We start from the raw sequence: 19,787 nt of genomic DNA on the forward strand, positions 1-19,787 counted from the left end.
TAATAGCAAACATGGGCATGCTGGCTGAGTCAGCCTTCCTGCCAACCCCCTGCAAGCTGGGAAACAAGTTGCTCACATCTCTGATTTTGTGAATCTCTGTGCAACTGGGAATGAGAGACCACTGGAAATATGCAGAATATACAGAAAGTATAAGTGCAGGAGAGTGCCTGTAAGCCTAAAACCTTCTTTATCTTACTTATCTATGATTGAATCGTCATTTGACTGGCACAGTTGTATGCTCAAATCTTAGGTGCAGTTTATAGTTTGTCACCTCCACTTGAAGAGCTATGAATGGAGGCTGCTGTCCTTTAGGGCAGTATATGCCCACCGCTGTTACTGTTCCCTGTGTAGGCTGTCTCTCGCTTGCAGAGATAATGCAAGGCAGAAATAGTTCCTCTTTCTGTATGCTTGTGGCACAGAGAAACCACGTCATGCAAATAATTCAACAAGCCCACGATGAGGGTGGTGTTCTAGAGAATACTAAAAGTTATCATTACCTTCCCAAACCTTCAGACTATGAAAACAAACTTTAAAAGTCTACTGAAGATTTAAGCAGTAAGAGCTCTCTCCCTTCCACCATGACCCAAATATGAGCTGCTTCCAGAGCTGGAGGCCTTCTCAATAAATATTGACTATCACTTGTTTTGAGCTTACAAGCATTTACAAGTCTATTATAAATTGAAAGGTTAGCATGCCTGCTCTTGCCTTGTCAGTCTTTTGCGTGTGTAACACAAATCTCAGTAGTCATCACAAAAAAGAAAACCTTCAGAAATGTTTCTTTGAAGAGGAAAAATCCCCATGAGGATCAGGTATATTCCTCACAAGAAGTCAGGATCTGAGTCAGGAGTTCCCAGAGGCTGACCTGGAAAGCTGCTAAGTATGACCCTCAGAGGGATTTTCAAGTTGTGGCTGTTCTACACTGTCATGCAGATTGATTTTTATTTTTTATTAGGCAGCCCCTAGGCTGATGTCCCACCCATTAAGTTGCCCTCCATTGACAAAACTCTGGGAACTCCCCTGAGTTCATCATCCAAGAAAATTTTTACTTTGGAAGACAGAGTGAAAAAGATTGTCTATTTTGTCAAGTACTACACCTCTGCAAACGTACAATTTCCTCATCTGGATGATCTCATGCATATATTTGTCAAAGTTTTTGCTTTGCTTTGAGACAGCAATTGCAGCAAAACAGTAATATATGCAATATATAAAAAGTTTTTGGGTGAGATCCAATACAAACATCTCATGGTGAAATCATTCTTAATATTATTTAACAGCTACCTGATGTCTGGTCCAGAGGAACTGGTCACAAGTACATCCAGTCCATCTGGAGTTGGACTAGATGATCTCTATGGTCCCTTCCAACTCTAAAAATTCAGTGAAATTCCTTTAGATGTTTTAGAGAATGGAACATGTGAGCTGAGATGTTGTGTGAATGTAGGGCAAGGAGGACATGGATCATAATTTGTCTCTCACTAAAAATTGTCAAGCACATTTCTCCTCCAGTTTTTGGCAGTGGATTATTGATACAGCCATAGCTGCTAAATAGGTACAAGTTCTTCAGCACTCCTTACCAAAGTAACCTTGTCTGGAAACTCTCACCTTGCTCGTTGGGAGAAGACAGAAGGAAAACTGGAAATCTCTGGCTTAAGGAAAAGCACTGGTACTATAGAAGTTAAGTGAAGATGAACTAACCTGCTGGAGCATCAGTTTGGAAACCTGAATGTTCTGGCAGATGCCGTCATTTTGGGAACGGAGCAGGTGGTAGTCCCACAAAGTTGTCATGGTCTTTCTCACGTCGTAGGAAGTGGCATTGCTGCCCCGGATACCGACATCCTAAGAGAAAAGTGAATGAGGTAGTGAGTGACTCCACAGAAGTATACTCTTAGACACGGTTGATACTGTAAGTCTCAGAATGTAGGGCAGCTATAAGAGTCCTTTGGAAAGAGTATCCGTGTTTCCAGTAAAAGAGGTAATACCTACCTAGGATTAAGTCTTCAAAACAAACAAAAAACCCAGAAAACACATCAGTCTTACACAGTCATTGTTTTTTAATTTTCAAAACTCTTTTTCTGGAGAGTTTATGCTAATGGGTGGTCCAACACCCAGGCTGATTAAATATCTGATCGGCCTTCCGTTGCCTTGGAAACAGAGAATGCCTACTGTGAAAACGATCTGACCCTGGAGGATCCAGGATGGAAGTTCACATGTAAAACAGATTTTCTCCCCCTTTTTTTTTTTTTTTTTTTTTTTGGTGCTCAGAGCAATAATTCGAGAGTCCACAGTAAGGTCTGCATTTCCAGCCATGTGCGTAGTGTAACCAGCACATTTAGGTTGCTTATGGCAGATGGCACTCTATGGTAAATGCTGCATTGGAACTAGAATTGCATGTCTCTCTACTGCTGAAACTAGGGTAGAATCCTACCTTCACGCTCTATAATGCAGAGCAATCACTCATGCAGTTTTAGCTTTTTATTTACTCCAGCTAGTTTATTGTGGGCCGTGGTAGCTATGTTACATGTCTATTCTTGTTTGCATCCCTGGGAGATAACGTGATTGTGCAGTGGATATATTGACAGCAGTTGTGGGGTTTTTTTCCACATTCCTTTGCCTTTTTTCTGTTCTCCATGCAGCCCACTTAAATCACCTCTTTCTGTACTGTTGAGTCTTACAACTTCTTAAAAAGATTTTTTCTTTTTTGCTGGGCACATCCATAAAAACCAAGGAATCCTACCTTTTAGTCTGAGGGCAGTTTTGTTCCCTCAAAACATCAGTCTGCATCTGCCCAAATAAGTCATCTTATTTTTGTCCCTAATCTCATTTTAGTATCCGGGCAACCAAGAGGCTTTCATCCGTCTAGAATTCTTGAGAGTTATTCAACAGTTGCAGAAAGCTTTTGGTTTTTTCCTCCTGCAGTGGAGATAGCACCAAGTGAGGAGTGTGTAATGGGCCAGGCTTTTCACTTTTGCCAGGGGCTGTGATGTGGTGGTCTGAAGATGAAGACAGATATTCCTTGCTGTGTTTAACATGGAGGCCTGTGAGTCCTTTGCTCCTTCAGGCCTTTTAGGGTTCTGCTTGTCCCGCAGGGACAGCTTTCCTGTCCTTCTGCTTTGCGGCCAGGCAGATGTGGGATATACAGAGCCAATGTGTACAGTAGCCCTAAAAGGTAGTGGAAAGAAATGAAGCTAATACATTATGTCTGATTTTCTTGCTCCTTTTGTCAAGGGACCCTTATGGATTTAACAGTTTGTGTTCACTAAAAAGTTACCTTTCTAATCCTGGTTTGTTTTTTGGGTTTTTTCCCTGAACATTTCGAGAGATGCCAGATTTACCACTTTACAAACCTTGGGGATTGTAGTCTCAAGATTTGTGATTACAGTAAGGTAAAATCCTCAAATTTATTCCATAGATTGATGTCCTCTTACCCTGGAAATGAAGCTGTGCCAAATGAAATATTTGCATCAGTGTTTTCTTTCCAAGATGCGTATCTTGGTTTTAAAGATAAATACTTGCCATTGGGGCAGACAGTGTGCTAGGTTTAAGTTCACTTAGCAAAACTTTTTTATTGGTGTGGCTCATGTAACTTGTTAACATGCAAGACATTATTAAGCTTTCACTTCCTCCACTCCCATTTCCTGTTTGGATGTTGAAAGGAAGCCCTGATTGCTAATTTGTGATTAGCCAGCAACCCAGAGTGAACTTAATCCTGTGGGTTTGCATGGCGCTTGCCAATGCAGGTACCACCTCTCTCAGGAGTGGGCTGCTGAGTCTCACGTTTTATGGTGGGAGCTGTAAACAGTCTGCTCTTCTTTCCGTGAATTCATGGCCTGTCTTCTGAGAACAGAGGTAACGCCTGGCCTGCCAGAGGAGGGGAGACAATGCTAAAATGTTGGATGCTGCGAGAGAGAAGGAAGGCGTGAGGCTTTTTTTTCTGGTCTTGCTTGCCCAGGAGATGGCACTGTGCAATAGTGGGATTTTTACCTGCAGCTATGTGATGCAATCATAATTGTTTGAGACGTGACGGATGAGTGAGGCTCTTGAGTCAGGAAGAGCAGGGTGATTTGTACCTCTTTTAGGATGCCTCAACACTCTCTTCTGTGCAAAATGCATCTTACTGGTCATGCTGTAGGCAGGTTGGGTTTAAATCTGCTTTGCAGTGCTGCATTAGGGAACTGACCTTTGTGCATACTCTAGGTTCAGAACTGAGTTTGTGGGTGAAATTAGTCTGGCCATGAATAAAGCGGTGATGCCTTTGGGGCACCCTTGCTTTTGTGCAAGTCCTTTGTGTCCCCCTTGATAATTCCCAGACCTACTGACAAAGGAGCCAAACCAGAGGTATATACATGTTGTATGTAACATGCACTAGAAAATTAGAAGGTTTCGTGGAGCCTCCGTAGGATCCCTCTTTCTGTCCTGCATGCAGTGTGCTCTGCTCCTGTTACAGTACCAAGTAGTTTGGTTTAGTGCTTGTATGTAAAACACACAGCACTTTTTGAAGGAATCTCTGACCCCACCTGCAAATGCCTGACCTGATTTGTGCTGTCAAGTGCAGGCCAATGCAGCTGAGATAAATCTAGAAGATCTTCCTGGTCTTCCTTTTCTTAATATTGATAAGTTGAGACCATTTCCGTTTCTCCCTCCAATAACAGCCTGAGAATTGGGAGCGCATACGGATCTATGGGGAATTCTGATTTTGGAATTGATATACTCTTTTACAAAATATTAGGCAAGCTGATTCACCTTTTATTTTAATTCTCCAAAAGGTGAGGAGGGCTAATACTTTCTTAACACAGAAGTGTTACAAATATGTTCATAATATACCTTAAAGCTAGAAATGTTATATGAATGCTAAATACTTATGTTATTATTGATTGAATCTTAGGTGGCCTATACATCTATAACAAAGGCTTCTTAGCAAACACATGCCCTTTGAAATAGCCTGACCCTTTCCACTTTTTCAGAACATTAATAGTTTCCTGGCTCAGTGTTTTAGGAAATGTCGTCATAGTCTGGAAGAACCAATAAAAACATAAGTCACCTATTTTGTCTGATCATTTTATGCCAGGATATTTGAGGCTGGAAGCTGTGGAGGGATAGGAGGAGACCGCTCGATTTGTGTGGGTGGAAGATGTAAAAGTTTTAATACTGTTTTAGTATAACTTTGCATATTAAGACTCTAGAGCCATGTGAGAAATAGTATTTTTTTAAGTTCACAGGCAGGGGCTCTAGATAGTTATAGCAACTAGTTAACTAGTTTTTCCCCTCCCTAAGCCATGTATTGCTTCAGTGCCTGATGAAAGGGTTGTTGTCTTTGGAGAATAATATTTTGTTAGTTTCCGGCTTACGTTGTCGTCTAATAGAGGCAAGAAAGCTCTTAAGAAAGGGCAGTGCCTTAAAACAAATGTTGGTAAACAATTATGGAAATATGATTGGTGGGACAATAGCTTATTTGGTATGGCCAGTGCAGACCATTCCCCACTAGTAGAAAATGCAATCACTTAAATTAAGGAACTACCGTATGAAATCTCAGTACAAAGCATCATTACATGACATTGTGAAGAGCACACCATGAGTGTCTGTAACAAACATCCAGTCACCCTCTGTTCTCCATTATAAACCCCAGCGTTTATGATGGGCCAAACCCCACCGTCTTTACATGGTTTTGATTCTCTCCTTTCTGAGGCAAAGCCTCCAGCAAGCGTGTTAGTGAGTCCTGACCATGACCTCTTGGGTCTGTGGAAAGCAAACATGCATGGCAGATTTTCCCCTACTGTGCTGTCTCCTCCTGCAAGGTTCAAACAGTCCCTCAGAGGTGGGGAAGTGTGTGCTGTTGCTAACTTATGCTTGGTTGCATGGAGCTGGAAAAGACTGCCAGACCCCATTTATCCTTCACCTCTTCCCAGACCGTCCTCCAGAGACAACCAAAGTTTTTGCCCGTTTTTGGAATGTCATGCACTGCATTTTCTCTTCTGTATTCCATCAGTGCTGGAGACCAGTCTAATGTTTGTCAGCAGTCTAGAGAAACTGAAGGGTAACACTTACTTCATCCTGCAGAGCTATCTTCTTGGAAATGAACCGCGGCACCAAAAGAGACAACCACCACTACTGCAAGCTGCACCATAATGTATTATGCAGACTCTTCCTCTCCTCGCTCATCCCCAAAACTAGAAAAATAAAACATGGTTTCTTTTCAGCTTCTGCTGCAGCCTCCAACAGAGCTGCAGTTTTTACTTTTTATGAGTCCAACAAGGTGTCACCACAAGAATTATACAGGAGGCCAACACCCCACAAGTGAACCTTGATGTTAACTCTCACCAGACGTCTGTCCCTTGTGTTTTTGGAGGTTTTTCTCTCCACCTCTCAATTTAATGTGCCAAATGCTGGTTCTTATTCTTTCTCTGACCCAAACTGTATGTGTATACATCAGCCCATAGAGGAGATGCTATGCCCTGCTGCTTTCCACTCCTGATTACCACTTGGAGATGTTGCATTTAGATTAGCAACAGTGGTTTTCCCTTCCTACTTGGCAGGCGCTCTTATCCTTTTCTTCTTTGTGTGTACGTTTTGTCAGGTCAGGCCTAGGTTTGTGTCCTGGTTTGAGCAACACAGGACTAATTTCTCTTCTAATGCTTGGGGAAACTGCACTTTTAGAAAACTCTAGGGTCTCGAGTTGTGAAAATATTTACTTTCTAGCCAGTTGTGATATGTGGGTTTTAAGGTCACAGTCTTTTTAAATTAACCAGGTGCAGGGATGAGGAGGGGCAAGACCTGGGCCCTTGACCCAAGCTGGCCAACCGATTATATCATACCATGAATATCACATTCAGTATAAAGTAGAAAGTTTGCTGAGAAGTTTTCTCTCTCCTCTGTGATGGCTGCGATCCTTGGAACTTCTTGCCCTGGTGCCAGACCCCTGAGCTCTTCCTTTCCTCCCGAAGCTGTTGCACTTGCGGTGTCCAACATTTGCTGTCCTCTGCTGGGAATGCACAGCTTCCTGCTGATAGCATTTGGCTGAGTATAAACCTTGTATATTTTATATTGATGTCGGTTTCAGTGTTGGTTCTTTAGTGCTATTAATGTTGATTATCTAGTCTTATTCTATTAAAATTGTATTTCAACCCTCGGATTTTCTTGGTTTTGCCCTTTCAAATTCCCTGTTAAACTGGGGCTGTGTGGAGGAGCCCTCTGGGTGTCAGGATCCCCAAGCACTGGGTGACCCCAGTGTTCTTGCTCAGTCCCAGAGCACAATGTGCAGCCTTCAAAGCTTTTAAGTATCTTGAGAACTGCCAAGTTGAGGCACGTTTCCCAGAGTAATGCCATCGGAGTCCTGAAGAAACATGTGCATTGAGCAGGATGCATAGGTAAAGGAACAAGTACCACATCGCTACTGTTATTGCTCATCCCCACAACAAATGCAGAAAAAATACCCTTGTTGGGTGTTGCTACCAACTGCTCTGAGGATTCTGAGTAGACAAGTCTTCCTTTTCTGACTGCAGTCTGTCATGCTCTGATTTCATCTCAGTCAAAGCGGTGTAGGCTTCAGGGAAGGAGGAATTTGGCTTTTTCTCTCATCTGTGCTTCTGGGATTGTTGGAGTTGGGGAAGGAACACCTCAGTTACATACTTAATTCAGTCATTTGCAAATGGGAGCTTTCTGATTTTTTACTGATGTGTGGTTAAACTGTCATGAGCTGTGCATGTACCTGGACTTTAAAAATAAATATCCCCCTGTCTCATCCAGCAGAAGAAATGTGACCTCAACAAGAACCAGATTTAAAAACACTATCGTTTTTAATCCTCAGCTTGCCTCCTGCTACCCTCAGGGTTTTGAGGATGGCTGGAATTTCTTCATTGACTGTAGGGTTTTTTTTGAAAAGACTCTGAAATTCTCTCAAACCAGAAACTATCCAATCCCACCCAAAGAGATTTAGTGAAATGGAAGCTGTGGCAAAGATGAAGACAAGCTATTCCTTACACTATATTCATATTCTTGTGTCCTAACATACAACTTGGCTGTAGCAGTTGTGTGAAAATGCATCTGACCTGTTCTGAATACCCTGTGGTCTTAGTGTTTAGAGCAGATACAAGGAAAAGGCCTTGTCTTCAGACGTGTCCACACAGGGCCTAAAACACTTTTGGCTCTACATAAGAAATAATAATAATAGTAAGGCCAAAACCTCTCTGCCAGCCAGTGAAATGAAAATGCTGTACTTCACAGCTATGTCATTGGAGAATTATATTTCATTAGAGCTGATATTAAAAACCCTGATGTCAGTTGTGAAATGTGGCTGACTTCAAATTTGCAAAACACATAGGAAATTTTTTCGTAATGTGTTGTCGCTTTAGAAGTCTGGCAGTCCTTTAGGTTCACTCATAAAACTTTAAGCTCTCAGAAGGGGAAAACCCCAAGGCTATTTCCCCCAAACTTTAAAAGCTTTGCTTCTACAAGCAAATGCCATTTTTATAAAGTATGTGCAAGTAACGTTCTGGATGTTTCAAACAGCAGCAGTTGTTATGACTTTCAGATTGGGGAACTGGATCAAGTAGTTGTGAGAAATACAGTATTCTAGACATTTAAGTGAGAACTTCTTAAAAGTCATTGAGCAGGGTAGAGAATAGCAGTCCCAACTATTAAGGATTATTAAATGAAAAAAAAAAGCCTGTTGTTTTGCCTTTTTTTTTCTTTCCAATTTGGTGGCTTATAAGGCTTGCGTTAATGGGAAGGAGAATATGCACAGCAGTTGCGTTGAGCTGGTTGCAATGGGTCACTGAGCTGCAGAACAGTTTCCACATTGATCTTGTTTTCACAAAATCCTGAAGTACTTGCAAATCAGACTGTTGTCTGTCTTAGTCACAGTAAAGGCACAAGGGGTATATGCATGTTTCAGCTTTTCAAAGCTTCACACTTATACAACTTTTTAAAAAGAAAAAAAAATAATTAGCCCTTATTTTTGCTTGCTAGATAGTATTTAGATGTCCAATGCAGTATGTAAATAAGCCTATTTCTGTTAAAGTTACATTTATTTTAGGAGATGATAAATAATACTTCATTCTAGGCAGGTTTTTCTGGTTTGGGTTTTTGCTCAGATGTAGAGAACTCATAGAATCATAGAATCGTCTAGGTTGGAAGTGACCCTTGGGATCATCAAGTCCAACCATCTACCCTACTCTACAAAGTCCTCCCCTACACCATGTCCCATAGCACTGCATCTAAACATGAACATACATAAATTTTCATTTCCTAATAGACAAATATATTAGAGTTAAACTAGCAAATTCAAACTGTTTGTGGCCTGAAGATATAGACGAGTGTCCTTTTCTGCTTGGGTGCCTCCAATTCAGCAGTAACCTCAGCTTTACACTGTGCTCACCATTGAAACCTCTAGACAATAGCCAATGTCTGCCTCATCCAGTCAGAAGCAACTTTGGTGCTGAACCACTAAATAATACAAATGGCAGAATTCACCTCTTTTGTTTCGTTGGTTTCTTTTGGTTTTTTTCCACATGTGCTCTGATTATAATTTCCTTTCTTTGCATTGATTTATCACAAGATTTTTAGGAGCGTACTGTCTTCATGATTTCTCTCCCTCTTTTGAGATTGGCCAGCAGTTATAAGGGACAGTGTCTGTTAGACAGCTGTCTAACATACCATGTAAGACTTTCTTTGGGAAGGAGTCTCAAATCAGTCTTGTAAAACCATTCTTACAGGTCTATCCAGTTGTGCATATCTTTTCTTACAGAGTCATTGCAGATAACAGAAGGCTGTTCGGTGGACAGGCAGAGCTGAAATGCAAGTTAATCCCTGACCGGACAGATTCAGCTGTTTCATTTTGAATTTGTCAGCTGATTTGTGTGAGCAGGTCATTGTCCCTTTGGTGAGGGAAAGGAGTGGAATGCTTATGTAAGGGTTAGATCAGCCTGTGGGATCAGGGTCTTGTTAAAGGAATGTGTATTTATCAGCAGGTTCTAAGGTGGGTGGAAATGTGACGGTTTGGATTAGAAGTCCCTCAAGCATACATCTGCTCAGCTTGTTACCTTCATTCACTCAGGGACTGAAAAATCGGGGACAAACCCACCTTTTTTTTTTTTTTTTTTTAAATAGTAAGGGCATTGAAACACTGTCTGGAAACAGAAAACATTCCTAGCTTTTATGGATATGTGGTCAGCCGGCTCTTGCTTGTTCCCTTATAAGCAATGTTCTTAATTGGACGAAGTTGCTACTATTTCAGGTCAGTGTATGTGTTTTCTCTTACAGTTGCCATGGCACTGGTAAGACAGATATGTTCTGTAGTTGTGTTTGTCCTCTTCTAATATGTGATTTTTTTTATTTTCAGCACTGTATTTGCAGCGTAATAGTGCTTGCAGTATTTTTCCATACCTCACCAAAGTTGCCCCTGTTGGAGTTACTGCACTCAATTATTTATCCTTTGTCATATAGCAGTCTGTTTTACATGCTCACCTTTGCATACATTAGAATTAGTAGCTCCTAGGGCCTTTGTATTTAGGGTATTTTATAGGTTAGTGAATACTTAAGGTTAGAGACATTATGTCATGGTTGCAATCTTACATAAACATAAACCATAGAGCCTAATCTAGCAGGTTTCTACAGAACTCGATAAACTTGGCAGAGCTAGAGCTTATCTTCTAAGGAGGTGCCCAGTGTTAATATAAGGACTTCAGGTGATGGAGACTCTAACAAAAATTAACTTTACAAGTTATAGCTAATAAGTTGTTATTGAGCTCTATCACCATTTAAAAATGTAGCTTTACTTAAAGTGGAGCAAAGCAACGGCAGCAGCAACAACCACACCCAAAATGAACCATCTCTCCTTTCTTTCTTTTCTTTTCCTTCTCTCCCTATAGTGAGATTCTTATCACAGTGATTAAAACCAAATATCTCAGTACTTTAACGTTTACTTTTTAGTATGAGAGAAATAACTTTAGGGAAGTCTGAAAGGTTTCCCAAGTACCTTTCACAATTTGGAGCATGTTGGAATATCTACAAATGAGTCAAGTGTAGAACAGCCCAAGATGCACCGAGACTGGGTGTTGAGCCCTAGCATCTTATTGCTATGGGTCCCATTACTTTAATGACCCCTATAGTTGGTTCATTGGGAATCATACAGTTGGTCCCTTCCAACTCTAAAAATTCAGTGAAAATTCAGACCTGGAGTTTGGATGAGGAGTAGCACTAATTTGCTATCCCTTTTACGACATCTCTAAAATTTAATTGGGAGAGAGTGGAACACAAAAAAAACACCCCTCTGTTTAATTTCAATTTGTTCCTTGCCGGACAGTGTCTAGGAGACTCTGAATTAAAAATACTTAAAAATGGAACTGCTGCTCTCAGCTGTTCCCTTAACCTTGCTAACCTGAAGTCATCCCTCAAGTCATACGGGCAGAGAAGTCTGCAACAATCCCTTTATGTTTTGCCAACCAAAGCTATTTAAAGAAGGGGGAGCTAGAGTTTTTTGTCCTGCCTGTTCACATTGGTATGTCCTTATGGGTTGTTTACTTTTAAGGTATCATGAGATGAACAGAAAAGAATGTTTTTCCCCAGATATGCATACAACAGTTAAGTTTCTAAACTTGATACATGGGTGTTCTGAGCATCAGTACGATCAACTATCATTCAAGTCAGTAGAAACTTGATTGAGAGTAAGAATCGACCCAAACTCAGTCACAGTGGAGGCAGGTGGGTTGCTGTCCTTTTCTTGGATGAGCCATTTCCCATCGCTGATGTCATCTGAAGGCTATTGCCGTTGTTTTGTTCTTAATTTACATGCGGTTTATAAGGCAGTTCTTGTACTTGGTAAGAACGTGGTCTTGGACAATGTTAAGTCTTTCAAGATTTAGGGTTTATTGCTGCTGTAAAAGGCTTTCATAACAGTCTTCCTTCAATTGGTTTTCTGCATTTATTTAATGCTTATTATTTTGAAATTGATGTACATCACTGTCATTTCCTGACAAATTGTGAAACAGGATTGATTTCAAGTAATCAGTATGTTGTTTTTGTTAAGGGGAGGGATCCTTCTGAATTGCCTCCATTTTCTTTTCTTGGCTTGTATGTCTTCTGGTGTGCTTTTTAAGTGATACATAATTATATTAAGTGGTACAGAAACCCAAGAACTCAACACAGTTAACTTCTTCAAGGGGTATGCTATGAACTGACTACATGTAAAACCATGCAGTTATATGCTGTCAATTAAGAGGTTAAACAAGTTTCCAGTTTAAGAAGCAAGGTGGATAGGTTGCAAATTATCTGCAGATGCTTAGGGTTGCCTCTTTGCAGGAGCCGCAGGTCAGCAAGGTAGCCCACCATTGCATGGGTAAAGTGGGTTTCACATGGTACCTGGGAACTGTGGGCCCTAGTGCAGGGTAATGCTGCTGCTGCTGTTTGTTTGCTTGTTTATGACTCTGTGTCCCCATATTCCCAAATCTTGCCTTCTGAACTGTACCTTAAACACAATTGCTTGATCCTAATGGTGTAGATGGCACTTAGGACTGCGGTGTAACTTTCTAGCAGAATCTATAGTCAACAAAGGAAGCCAGAAGAGCATCAGAGTGAAAGATGTTTTGGCTCTTTAAAGACATACTAACATCAGCTCAGCTGAGCTCCCAGATTCATATTTGGCAAAAGACATTGCATAAGCAGCAGTAATTTTCCCCACGCTTGGAAAGAATTTGTTGAAACGCTTCACTATTCCCCGCAAGCGCTCGGGGCTGCTGCGTGCAATGCTGGGTCAGAAAGCAGGAGTGTGGTCAGCCAGCCTGGCTCTGCCTGCCCTCTGCGTTGGCCAGGGAGACCTGTCTGCTACACCGGCTGCCTCTTCTCCTCTTCCCCCAAGGTGATGTGCTAGACCAGCTGAAAGGATCCCGTGTGTCAAAGCCAGCTCCTGAACTCTGGGTTGGGCCAGGCTGAAGGTACCCACAGTCAGGGGGGATGTTAAATGATATTAATGGAGTTCTTCGCCTGATAATAAACTAAAAGCTTAAAAAGACCACAGACAAATTCTTAGTGCACCCCCTTCTAGAAAGAGGGGTACTGGAATTTGGAAAATTCACCTTTTCTTTTAGCTGGAATTTATTTTCATGCTTTCTGTGAGGATTGTTTGGTCTGATCTCAGTGCCTCTGTTTGTGTTTCTAATACAGATGCCTTTCATTCTTCCTCTAAATTATACCAAATGCTCAACAGGAAGAGCAGATGTTCACCAATTATAAATAAATAAATTGAAAAAGAAAAGAAAGTTGGGGGGTGGGGGATAGGCAGGGCATTTTAGTTACCAGGTCACTCTTGCATGGGAAGATCTGCTATCTTATGTGAGCATGGATAAAGGCAGATGGGGGTTCTCAAATAGTACCCTGCCCTGGGCTCCTCCCAGGCCACCACAGTGGCCATCAGCCCACCTCCACAAGCCCAGAAGAGCACAGGGGCACAGTGGCAGGCAGGAACCCGCATTAAGGACTGGGAAGAAGGGACACCTGGTTTGGGCCCTTCCCAGGGCTGTCCCAGAAGAGCCTCACCCCCAGGATCCAGACCTGAAACCCACCACGACGAGTCAAGGCCAGAGAACCTTTTGGACTGAGAGGAGGCTGCTGCTGAGGTGTAGGGCACACATGATGGGATGCAGGGAAAAAGCATTTTGGGATTGCACTGAACTATTTATGGGATGTTTAGGGGAGGAACCAAAGGCAGGCAAGGGGAGGGGTTTGGGTGATTTGGGGGGAACAAGTGTGGGAAAATAGAGGGGTAAGGGCATAAAACAGACCAGTTGCATCTAAATACTTTACTGGCCACTATGCTTATTTGGCCATGTCCTGCACCTGATCAGTGCAGTCTTGTTATCTTATTAAATTTCTTTCTTCCTTGGGGGTTTCTATGTCCAGGTGCCAGCAGCTGGGGAGTTTGGGATCCAGGCAGCTACTGGGCAAACTGAGTGTCTGAGCCCAGCTGCTGGAGGGATCTATATGGTCCATGTCTGTGGGCATGTGTGTGTGTGTGTATACACAAGCACACACACATAAAGTACATGTGTATATATAAAATATATATATTCTTACAAGCAGACCTCTTCCTGCTCAGCCAGAGAGGGTCTATGTGTTACCTGTGTGGCTGGCTATATCTTTCTGTATATATGCAGTGTGTGCACGTGCACTGAGTGTGCACACCTACTGAGAACGTATTTTCAGCCCTGCTGCTGGTTGCACCCAGGAGCATGGAGCTGTGGCAGCCTCGTCTCTTTTGGACTGTCAGATTGGGCCTATGCTCCTAACTCTTCTAACTCAAGATGTGCCCTCACATTTTGGCCATTCCACATAATGCTGTGATCAGTGTCTTATCAAATACTTCAATAAGAGGATTAGTAATGTTAGAACACAGCTTCCATCTCGTGATGAACATGATTGTAACAGTTCATTCCAGAAAATTCAAATAAAAACCCGTCTATGAATTCCAAAGATGGTGAAAAAAAAGATCATTAAAAAAATACTGCTCCTTTTGCAGCTGGATACAACCACCTTTTTCCTTGATCGTTAGCAAATTTGACATGTTAGAATTTGCCTGGTGGCTAGTTTTTACCCACCACTGCCCTTGTAAAAGCATCTCTTAATTGTGATTGCTTTCTTTTGAATTTTAAAATCTTAACTAGTTTGGATGACCCATATACCATGCATTTTTAAAAGTTAAAACCAATAGCAGTTCTCTTGCCCCCTCTTCCCTTCTTCCTCCTACCTCACCCTCCCTAAAATGAGAGGCTTTCCAAACAGGTTTCTAGCTTGACTTTTCCTCTATTTGAGAAAGTTCTTGGCAGTTCAATTAGAAAAAAGGCAGAAGTAACAGTTGTGTGGAGAAAATAGAGCTACTTAATCCGGTGTCATGAAAGGGGAAATCTAGAGGGGCAGAAATAATTTAAGTTGGAATTTGGACAAGCTAGCCTTGGAGGAAGATGGACGAGTTCATTTCTTGTGGTGAGCATAACTGGCCAAGAGTTAAATTTGTGTCATTAGCAGAAGACGACACCCTGAAGAACTCTATAAAGGAGGGAATATGGAAGAAGGAGGGCTGTCATTGTTACTTTAGGAGAAAGAAGTGTTGTTTGTAAAGCACTGAATTAATTTTAATACCATGCAAGATGACTTCACAATGCTTGTTTGCTGAAGTCACATGAGGTGACTAAGTATATTTTATGATAACACATTTTTTGAGGGCATTGTGTAAGCTCCTATGCTTTAGTGTAGGTCTGTCTGTTTAATAATATCCCATCAGGTGCTGATGTTAAATTTGGCTGCTGTTTTTGAAGGGGTTTGATGTTGGATTGGGTAGAATCTGTGACCTTTGGAATAGTGTCAGACTGAAGCCTGTCTTTACAGGCGTACTAAAACTATTAAATTTGATAACTGAAGCAGCATGTGAGATCCCATCGTTCAACTCAGTGACTGTGAAGGCCTCCATCTCGTCATACCCTGTGTAGCATTTGTTTTCATTCCAGCAACGGAAGCTGGATTTGGAACATTGTTTTCATTGCAATTGAGAAATCCCTTGGGAGGGTGCCCTACGGTAGCTTATTTAAGGGGTTAACTCCTTGTTACGTTAGTCAACTCTCATTTAACTCTGATGGCTCTCTGGGTTTTGGATTAAGAAGACCATGGCTTCGCCCAACACCCTCTGGTGCATCTAATAGTTGTGTAAAGTATGAGCGTGGAGTAAGGGCTGATCTAATTACAGTGCCCACTGCTCCTTACACCTGAATCTGCTTCTTACGGAAATCTAGCTACTATGCTTTTTTCAAAGATTATAATATGGCATCTGTGTGCTTTAGCCTAATTTTACATATGGTTTGTTTGATTTATATTTTAGTTAGTTGACTTGAAACGGTTTTGGGCTTTTGTGAACACTGACTAGTATCAAAATTAAACCACACAGTACATCTGACTGGGGCAAGTCCTGAGCTTTCTTCATTTTCTACCTGAACTCTTCTGCCTTCGATGTGTTAAAACCTGAGAAATTATATATATTTAGGAATTTATTTAGCATCATGTTTGAGTCCTGAGTCTTTCAGTACGAGAAAGTTACCTGCTGAGCAAGATGGTCGCCAGTTGGTGAATTTACAGTTCATAGGCTTTGTTATCAAATGTTATCACATGTTAATTTAGTCAAAATCAGGAGAGCTAACCACTCATTTTGATTTTTAGAGTGCTGCATAGAAAGCAGCAACTAAAGAAGGATGCTTAGTCCTTGAAAAATAATTCAGAAAAATTAAAGTCTGTTTGTAGTCTGAAAAGAAACTTGAAGCATAGCAGCCTTTTACTTGATATTGTTACATTTCATTAATTTCTTCAATTTGTTGACCACTTGCTTTTGTGTCCAGCTTTGGAGTCCTCAACACAGGAAGGATGTGGACCTGTTGGAACAGGTCCAGCAAAGGGCCATGAAGATGATCAGGGGGCTGGAGCACCTCTACTATGAAGACAGGCTGAGAGAGTTGGGGTTGTTCAGTCTGGAGAAGAGAAGGCTCCAGGGAGACCTTATAACGGCCTTCCAGTACCTGAAGGGAGCCTAGAGGAGAGATGGGGAGGGACTCTATCAAGGAGTGTAGTGATAGGACGAGGGGTAACGGTTTTAAACTGTAAGATTTAGATTACATGTAAGGAAAAAATTTTTCACTATGAGGGTGGTGAGACACTGGAACAGGTTGCCCAGAGAACTTGTGGATGCCCCATCCCTGGAAGTGTTCAAGGCCAGGCTGGATGTGGCCTTGAGCAACCTGCTCTAGTGGGAGGTGTCCCTGCCCATGGCAGGAGGGGCAGAACTAGGTGATCTTTGAGGTCCCTTCCAACCCAAACCATTCTATGATTCTTTGATTCCCACCAACCCTGCAGCGTCTGGGTGAAAAGAGCTTGCTGAGCTTATCGATACAACATGAGAAGTTTTAGTTAACAAGGGTCAGATTTGGATGTCAGGCACATCTTATGGTTCTGCACTCATTTGAAGACTATAGGATTGTGGAGATGATGAGCGGAAAGAGTCATCAAATTTGTCTGTTCTTAATTCCTTCGAGTTCATACCTGATGTACAGACTGAGCACATTTCACAAATAGTCACAGAAACATGATAAACATATGCCTTCTAGCTGACATAGCATTTTCACTAGATGATGAAAGTCCTGCTCCCTCTCCTGACAGCTGTTTTTTAGCTGGTAATTTGAGAGTCTGGTTTATTCCCTTCCGTGTCTTACACCTTTCACCTTCCCTGTTCACCTTTGACAAATTAAAAAATAGCCAAGCCAGCTGGGTTTAGCAAAAGGCACGTGAACATCACTTGACCATCTCCTAACCTACTCTGAGCCACATTTGCAGTAACCAGCCTGAAGAAACGAGCATTGCATGTCTTGATATAAAACCTGTGTTGACCAATTACAGGCAAGCATTTTGCATACAGCTTTACAGAGGCTGATGATTTCTGCAGAGGTTTCTATTGCTGATTTTATTTGGGTTGAAGAATAAGGCTGAAGAATAAGAAAATATACAGTGAGCTTCTCACAGTTTAGCTAAATCACGTACAAGTCAAACTGAGTCATTTTGGGGAAGTTCAGTTACAACTCACTTTCCTGATCTCTGTTCTTTTTGGAGTTTGTTGACACCAGTAACTTGGTAAGGACATGATGGTTTACCACCTGGGCATGCTCACACTGTTGGGTGGATATAGACTGGATTGGTGGCTGATGGTTGGCTCTTAGCTTGGAGCTGCTGCAGGCATCTGCCATGGTTGCGAGGTTGGAGCTATGGAAAGATGCTGCTCTCCTGTCTGCATCCTGAACCTGCACCATGGTTCTCCCCAGCAAGTTCCTTCTCTCAGGATCCAGTGTTTTCCTGGGCATTAAACAACACACTTGCAATGCACACATCTTAATTCAGTCCCACTCTATTTAGTGCTTGACTTGAAAATCTAGGGAGTGAAGCTCACACAGTGAGCAGGAAACGGCTGCTGTCAGAAGGACTTTTTCCTCTCTGATATCATCTAACTTTCCCTGTGGACAGATCTCCTCCAGTGTCTCCTCTAACTATAAGGCTTCTTTTCTCCTCCTCTTTGTGGACAAGACTCTTGCTGACTAGCTTTTATTAGCTGGGAGGTTATGATAAGAGTGTGGATGTGGCTACACGTGGCTTCTGTACCTGTAGAATGAGGGGCAGCAGTAGCAAGTACTGGACCATGCTGACTGAACGCTTTCTGGGCTTGAAAAGTAAACCAGAAGCCTTTCTAAGAAATGAGTAATTCTGTTTTGTTATCTCTATCCTTGGTGAATGCAGATAACGATGTGTCCCTTTGTGCAGTGCTTCTGGTGCATCAGCTCCAGAGTTGCTGCTTCTCTTGCAGTGTTATCTGAAAACCTGTCCAACACACGGTTTGGAGTATGTTTACCATCAGTCTTTAAAATGGATGCTTAAAATGTGATGTGTGAAAAGCACACAGGGAATTTTTGTGGGGATTTTTGTTTTGGTTTGGTTTTTTAACAGAACATTTGATAAAATATGTTTTTTCAGAAAGAAGCGGTCCTTGGTAATGTCTAGACCAGTCAAACATTTATATAGTTAATAAATCATTGGCTGTGCTTAAAAATCAGGTTTTTTGTGAGATTAAATTTAGACCTTTCCATATGTATCAGAGACTTTGTTTAAGGCATTTTTTTTTTGGTTCATGGTTCCATATTTTTGATTCACTTTAAACTGTCCTCAGAGACTTTTAAAACATCTCTAACTGTTCTTACTGGGGTCAGAGAGACGTATTCATGGAGCCATGTCAGATAAGCTGGAGACTGTATAGTTTGGTGAGTAAGATGCTTGTAATTCCAGCAGATGTGTAAGCACTTATGCTTTTTTTCCTTCAGCTGTAACTTTTTTTGAAAATACATTTTCCTCTTTTTTCCATGCAAAATCAAATGCAGTTCTTGTTTTGGAGTTTGTCTGGTTTTTAATGAAGCTTGTTAGCTATCAGTATTTTCTCCAAGGAGTTAAGAAATGATATTCAAATTATATGTGTAGATCTGAAGTGCTGCTTTACATTTGGGGGGGAGGGGAGGGAGAACTAACTTAGCTGCTTAGAGAAAAAACTACCAAACTGCCCACACAATTTGTGATTTCACCTTCTTTGAGAGAAGCCTGCTGTACATGATGAATTTTATATGTAGTGTATTGTTTTATGATGTTAAACCTAATTGTAAAGTACCAGCAGAGTGGGAAGGTGGAGTACTTTGTAAGAATTACTAAAGGATGTGAATTTTTAATTTTGGAAGGATATTTTCAACCTAGGTGCTTGTGTAAATGTAGCAAAATGCTTTACTTTAGTATACATATTGAGGAAGTGTAATTCAGATTCCTTTTGTGTTTCTTAATCCATAAATTTCTGTAACTAGAAACTAAATTTTGGATTGTACAAAAATCAATAGGAAATTTGCCATTGAATTCTGTGTGATGAAGATTTGGCTTATGGTATTTATGGCACTTGGGCTGGATTCTTCTCTGTCACACTGGTGAAGCTTCAAAACCATTTGCTGACCACTGCCCATAATCCACAGCGGTGAGTTACTGTGTTTGTAAAAGCTCTCCAAAGACATTTGGCTTTTGATATGGAAATATTTGGAAAGATTGTCTCTGCTAATGGCAAGTCTCAGGCCATCAGAAGAAGAAAGGTGAGGCATTCTTTATGTAGTCAGGACAGAGATACAGAGAACTATATAGATTAAAACCAGCTTATTAAGCTTCACCAAGAATTGCTTAAGAGTAAATGCAAAATA

At 41.4% G+C, this 19,787-nt stretch overlaps 1 protein-coding gene across 3 annotated transcripts in view; it reads right to left on the reverse strand.

The window, feature by feature from the left end:
* FILIP1L (filamin A interacting protein 1-like) overlaps positions 1-19,787 on the reverse strand; it is a 198,194-nt gene that overhangs the window by 151,512 nt on the left and 26,895 nt on the right. For all 3 annotated transcript variants that reach the window (XM_014947303.1, XM_014947305.1, XM_014947304.1), the window contains exon 2: positions 1,693-1,833. The gene's annotated coding sequence lies outside the window, so the exon portion shown is untranslated. The remainder of the gene's footprint in view (positions 1-1,692; positions 1,834-19,787) is intronic.

This window comes from Calidris pugnax, unplaced genomic scaffold, assembly GCF_001431845.1.
Source record: "Calidris pugnax isolate Ruff unplaced genomic scaffold, ASM143184v1 scaffold95, whole genome shotgun sequence".
NCBI lineage: Eukaryota > Metazoa > Chordata > Aves > Charadriiformes > Scolopacidae > Calidris > Calidris pugnax.